Below are 5,898 nucleotides of genomic sequence, written 5' to 3'. Positions count from 1 at the left end.
AATTTACATACGGATGCTTTTTGTTTAGCAATTGTATTCTGCTAAGCAACGATTTAAAGAAATAGAAATAACACAAAAGCTAATATTAAACAGAGGGGAACAAACAATCCAAAATAAAGAACAACATATAGTATACGATAAACAAACAAAAATGAAGAACAAGACCGACATTTATAATCTGAAGACGGAACGAAATAGAGATTTCTAAGCTGAAAACCAAAAACCTAAGAAAACCCACTGAAATACAAGTAAAAAGCATGGAGCTGAAACTAAAAAAGAAATTGATACCTGAAATGAGTCTCCGTTTAAGCAGCGAAATTCAAAATCAAAAAACCAGAAACGCCAGAGAAAACTTAGGTTTCTCTCACGAAACTCTCTTCCTACTATAGCTTGTGTGTTTTTTGTTAGAAAAAGAAGACATAAGAGAGAGGAGAAGAAGAAAAAAGAAAATAATATAGGATAAGAAATAAAAGCGCGCGAAGGTGAAAGGGGGAAGGCATAAGACAAAAAGAAGAAGAAAAAGAAAAGTGGGGGGAGAGGGGCGAGGTGGAAATGAAGAAAAGAGTTTTATATTATTTTTGAAACGGTTTGAATTTATTTTAATTTTGTGAAAAAATATCGGACTGGAGATTAAAATAACCAAGTAATATAAAACGGTATGTACATATAAAAAATAAACCGAAAGCAAGAGAACGAAATAATAATAAAGGGCCCATCAACTAATAAATGAAGGCTTAAAACTAGTCCAGTACATGGAATACAGCCTAAGCTCAATAACCAAATAATCGAAATTTAAGCGGTTGACAGCCCTAACACTAAATAAAAGCCCAAAATGCCAGCCCAACTATAAACCTTAAACCCTAAACTTAAGCCCAAGTCCCAAGCCCAACCCATAGACCCCGAACTCAATTTTCCTGAAATATAGGATATACCCAAAATCGGAGTACTTCAATAGGTATCCTCTATTTCAGCTTCCCGGAAATTGTGTTTACGGCGCACCCAATTCCAGAATCAGAGGTTAGAGCAGTGCTCTACCGTTCTACGTCTTCTACCTTTGAATTTCAAAGGTATGTTAACTTTATTCCTTCCTTACACTGTATTCTTTACACTGTATTTCTTCCTCCTTACACTGATCCATCAATTTTCTTCATCTCATCTTCCAATCTTTGAAGATAATCCGTAATCTTGGATTTGAAACCCATTTTGATCTTCGAAACTTCTTCAGAAACTCAGATATAGTTTCGGTACATAACCAAACTCAATCCAAGCTTGAGGACCAAATCCAAACTCAAATCGTCGATAACCAAACTCCTTTCTGCTGCTCTACAAGGCGTTTCATTTATTTATTTTTTCAATTTTTTTCAGGTTTGGACATACATGGCCGAATCTATATAAACGAACAAGGGATTAACGCACAGGTACTTTGTCAGTCGCCCCTTGCGTTTTTATTAATTAATAATTGAACAAATAGTTACATTCCATTATTCAAGGCCGATTTGAGCATTCTCATTACTGTCATATTCTACCACTCCATAATTTGGTGATGAATCGACATTGTTTTTCTGCTCATTTGATTTTTCATGCTCGACTAAACAAAAGGGTGTTTTTTATCCCTTTTTTTTGCTAACGAAAATGAAATATTAGGTTGCAAATGCTAGTGCTGGCTTCATTTTTGACCTTTACAGTTATTTTCAAATTTAAACTACAGAAATTTTAGTAATTGAAAATGCATATATTCTCATATGCTTTTCCATGTATGACAGCATTTTTCCTATCTCATTCAGCACTCTCTTGTGCTTAGTTCCTTCCAGCATATTGATTAATTGTAGAAATAGTTAGTTAGTATTTTCTTGCCTGTTTATTAGAGTGTTTGTGTTGTAGATAGAACTAACAAATGAGCCACTTCCTTTTTAAGCTATTGGTTAATGACTTCGGTTTATATCATATTATTGCATGAATTTGATTCTTTGAATAACCTTCTTGTGGTGCCTGGGTTTAATTCAAAATTTTCCGAATTATTAATAGTTGATGTGGAATTTGATTAGGACAATGTGAAAAGTTATGCTCTATTTTCTAACTGTCAAGATATAGGTATGTTAGGGAAAACCCACTCTCTGTTTACTGGTAAGTTTAATCTTGATGTTATATGAGTTACTATCTTTAATCTACAGTTTATATATATTTAAGGTCAGGGAAAGCTGTTCCAATTACTTGAACACTTGGCTGTTTTCAATAAATCTACAGTTAATATATATTTAAGGCCACTTTCCTTATACAAGTGTTGTTTGATTTTCTTTTTTAAAGGAAAAATACAGTTTGTATGGCGTTGTTGTGTGTTTCAAATAGAATAGACGTAAGAGACTTTGGGATCAATTAACATCAATTTTTAACTAGAAGAACATTGTCATACTTGGAGTGAAAATTCTTGCATTTTATCTGGTGCTAAGGTGTGCATATTAGTCTTTGGTTTTCTTTTCACACTGCTAGGTGCTTTCACCCATCGTAAGGATCGGGATAGGTTTCTTTAAAATAGTTGAGTGGAGGTCTTCGATGACTTAGTTGGAACTGTTTGTGTGCTGGTGCTTATATGATTTGGAATTGGATTTTGATTGAAATATTCGGGTAATATCTAAATGCATGGCCTGGATGGAATTAGGGATGCAATTTAACTGAAAATGTGTTTTATATTACAAAGTAGTTACAAGTGTTTATTGTGTTGCATTGAAGATGTTAACTAGGTGTTGTTTTCTTTCTTATGAAGAACCATATTTGCCTTTTTGATCTTATATGAGAGTTTTCTTCAATTTCATATTTGAATCTATTACTGATTTATTTTCAAAAAATCCAAATTACTCATCTTCGCTTTGGTATTGTTAGTTATGTAGAAACGAGGTTCTCTTTTGTGGACGTCGCCATTCATATCAACCCAAGGTATCTCTCTACAATCTCATGGTTTTGTTTGCAGTAACATTGATGCGTTTGTTTTATTTGATTGTTGTTTTCTAAATGTCAAATTAAAGTAAATTTCTTTGGATCGAATTTAATTTTCAATGGGCCTATGTGGCCATTGTTTTTTGCGACTTGTGATTGTTGACCTCTTTTTTTTTGGCTGTTATAATGGTCATGGTTTTCGGTTTCTGTTTAGTTCCTGTGGCATTGTTTATTCTCTCCTCATTTTCCTTTTTTCTACATTTCTTTCCCTTTTATTCTCTCCTTTATTATGCCTGTCTCATTTCAAATTTTACCTCTTATATTTTTTATGCCCGGAATAATTCAAAGACACACTATATTGTGATTCTCTCTACCGTTTCTGTTTTTGGGATTTTTGGACTCCCTTGCTTCATCAGGTATTTTACCTCTTTTCTCCAACATTGTCTTTTCCGTTCTCCCTTTTAAGAGCTATGCTTTTGCACTTGTATTTTTTGGTTTATTTTATGGCTTTTGGTTTTCAGTTTTAGAAATCAACAATAAAAAAAGTTTGTCAATTACTTAATGGGAAGCAAAAATCTGAAATTGTATTGGGAATTTTCTCTTTTCAAATTTTTCATAAATATTACAATAAATTAAACTAACCAGTTGGCAATAAATGACTAGCTTATTCCCATATTCTATCCTATTTTTCCTTTATTTCTAACGTTCCTTTCTCCTTTTTTAGCTACTCTTTTCCCTTCTTTACAAATATTTTCCTTCTCTCTTGTTTTTTCTTCTCTCAGCCTTTTCAAGGTGAAAAAAGCTTTTTAAGGTTTTTCATTCTATCAAAATTTCACTTTATATTATTTTCTCTACTCGAATATTAGGTCTCTATATATTTTTAAAATAAAAAAATTCAAAATAATTATTGAGTAATAGTTTAAAAACTGTTAATTTTGAGAGAAATTTAATTGAATAATATTATATTAATTTAAACTATGACAATTAGTTGAATTTATGTCAACTTAATTTTTTTTTATCATCATCACGAAGGTGACATTAGTTCATATGAGCACAGTACGAATGGTGTTAAATATTCTTTTTGTTTAGTGGGTTTTAGAGGTATGTGAATGAATATTTAAATAAAAATTAAATTTTTTAAATTTTTTAGAAATAGAATTAAATTGGCAAATTTTGTAAAGTTGGAGAGTTAAATTATTGAATTTAGAATTTAAACTAAAATGATAAATTTTGTAAACATTAAAGGATAAATTTGTTGAATTTTTAGATTTAGGATTAAATTGATAGAATCTATAAATATTAGAGAGCTAAAATTGTTATTAGGCAAAAAAAAGACACAATTTAGCTTCCTGATAATTAATGGGAAATAATTAAAATATTTAATTTTAAAAAATTGAATCATCAAAATAGAATCAAAGACGTGGTTAAGTGATGATTTTTGTAGTTTAACCAAAGATTTAACGATACAAATAAAAAATTAAATTAAGCCTATTCCTAATCCTTAAATTCCTAAAACGGAAACACCCTTAGATAGTCGGTCCCTCATCCACCTCCTAGACAGATCACCCTTCACCTTCGAGTCATCTTATCTCTCACCTCAACCGGTGCTGTTCAGGCAGAACTCACTCTCTCCACTCGATTCTCAGCCGGCAGCCGCTACAACCCATCCCTCACAGCCTCTTTCCGTCACTCAACTCAACCTTTGCAATCGACAGTCAGTCGCGCGGCTCGCAAGCAGTGCAATCGGTAGTCAGTCGCGCGGCTCGCAAGCAGTGCAATCGGTAGTCAGTCGCGCGGATCGCAAGCAGTGCAATCGGTAGTCAGTTGCGCAGCTCGCAAGCAGCAAGCTCGTCGCCGCCGTCTCACACCCTGAGGTTTCTGCAAATTTATTAATAGGTTCATTTGAAATCTGTTGCTTGTTTAAATTTCATAATACAGATCGTTGAATATATTCTGCTGAAAAAATGCACCCTCCTCTGACTTTACACAGGCATCCTATGTGTGCTGAAGTAAGTACAAACTTGGTGTTGAATCTAATATTTTTAGCTGTTGGATTGGAAGGAAAGTTTGGTTCTTGTTAAATTAATCATATGACTTTATCTTTTGGCAGATCATCGAGGAATTCCAAAAGTGTCATTTAGAGCATCCAATAACTAAATTCTTCGGTGAATGTACAGAATTAAAGATAAAGCTCGATCGCTGTTTCCGGCAGGAAGTGAGTTATTCTCAGCTCTAGGGGGAAATTCAGTTTCTAGTATCATTGTCGTGACTCTGTTTGAAACAGGATGTTTTTATTTGGCAGAAAGCTTTGAAGAGGAAGGCTAATTTGAACAGAGTAAGAAACTGAAAGAAAGACTTCAGGCGTTAAGGAAGGAAACTGCTGAAAACGATTCATGAATCTATACCAATTCATGAATCTGTTTTACGATGCTGTGGTTGGTTGGGCCACTGGTATTTGGTTGCTGCTACAAAAAATTGTTTAATTGTTTCCGTTGCCTACTTGAGAATGATATATGATGAACAAAGACATGGTTCCTTCTTGATTTTATATAAAGAAACTTTGATTGTATACCTATGTACTTGGACTGCTGAAAATCTTAAATAACAATCCCTTTACTTTATTCTTCCGCATCGAGCTCAATTATCATAACCTGCAGTTTTTTAAATGTTTGACCTCTAATGTTGATCCACTTAGATGACAATAGAAACCTTTAAGGTAGTTGCCATTGTGTTTAAACTGAAATCTTTGTTAGTATTATGTTTTCTCTAATTATTTCCCTTACTATTCTCCTCTCATCTAGGTGCACACTTCAAAAGCTAGAACCATTTGTTTTCTGAACGAGGTAATGGGCAATAAAGCAAATGGAGGAAGACTAGGTTGCCAAAACAATGATTTTTATCATTAGTGATAGAAGAAAGGGTTTATTAATTAAACAAAAAAGAGGAAGAAATATGACCAAATCTTTC

At 33.1% G+C, this 5,898-nt stretch overlaps 1 pseudogene; it reads left to right on the top strand.

Moving 5' to 3' along the window:
• The first annotated feature begins 3,756 nt into the window (after positions 1 to 3,756).
• LOC107928953 (COX assembly mitochondrial protein 2 homolog) lies at positions 3,757 to 5,558 on the top strand (annotated as a pseudogene).
• The last annotated feature ends 340 nt before the right edge of the window (positions 5,559 to 5,898 follow it).

Source organism: Gossypium hirsutum, unplaced genomic scaffold, assembly GCF_007990345.1.
Source record: "Gossypium hirsutum isolate 1008001.06 unplaced genomic scaffold, Gossypium_hirsutum_v2.1 scaffold_991, whole genome shotgun sequence".
Taxonomy (NCBI): Eukaryota; Viridiplantae; Streptophyta; class Magnoliopsida; order Malvales; family Malvaceae; genus Gossypium; species Gossypium hirsutum.
Note: the sequence above shows the minus strand (reverse complement) of the source record. Positions and strands in the feature narration are given on the sequence as shown.